Raw genomic sequence first — 390 nt, forward strand, 5'->3', positions numbered from 1 at the left:
CGGCTGGCCGCCCCCCCCCCCCGGGAGCCGCCCAGCCTGATTCCTCCAGCGCCCACGGGCAGAAGCAGCAGGAGAAGGAGCTGCAGCAGCTGCTTGGGCTCAAGCTCCCCCCCACCCCGATCGCCCCGGCCCCACGGCTGGGCTGGAAACCGCTGCCCTTTGCTCCATGGAGGCCCGCGGGGTGACGGGCAAAGGGAGGTCAGGGCCGGAGGGTACAGCCTCGTGCCCTGCTCCCAGATTTGGGGTTCCCCCTATGGGGAGGGGACCTCCGTGCATGTGGGGCTCGGAGCAGGGAGGCTCCTGCTCCCATGGCACCAGCTGAGCCGAGCCCCATGGCACCCAGCACGATGCAGCCGGAACCCGGTGCCGCCTGCCCTGCACCCTGTGCTG

At 71.8% G+C, this 390-nt stretch overlaps 1 protein-coding gene across 1 annotated transcript in view; it reads left to right on the forward strand.

Moving 5' to 3' along the window:
- The window catches only part of ZNF414 (zinc finger protein 414), a 3,998-nt gene that overhangs the window by 2,590 nt on the left and 1,018 nt on the right, over positions 1-390 (forward strand). The gene's annotated exons all lie outside the window — the stretch shown is intronic.

The sequence above is a fragment of the Aptenodytes forsteri genome, unplaced genomic scaffold (genome assembly GCF_000699145.1).
Source record: "Aptenodytes forsteri isolate BGI_AS27 unplaced genomic scaffold, ASM69914v1 Scaffold308, whole genome shotgun sequence".
Taxonomy (NCBI): domain Eukaryota; kingdom Metazoa; phylum Chordata; class Aves; order Sphenisciformes; family Spheniscidae; genus Aptenodytes; species Aptenodytes forsteri.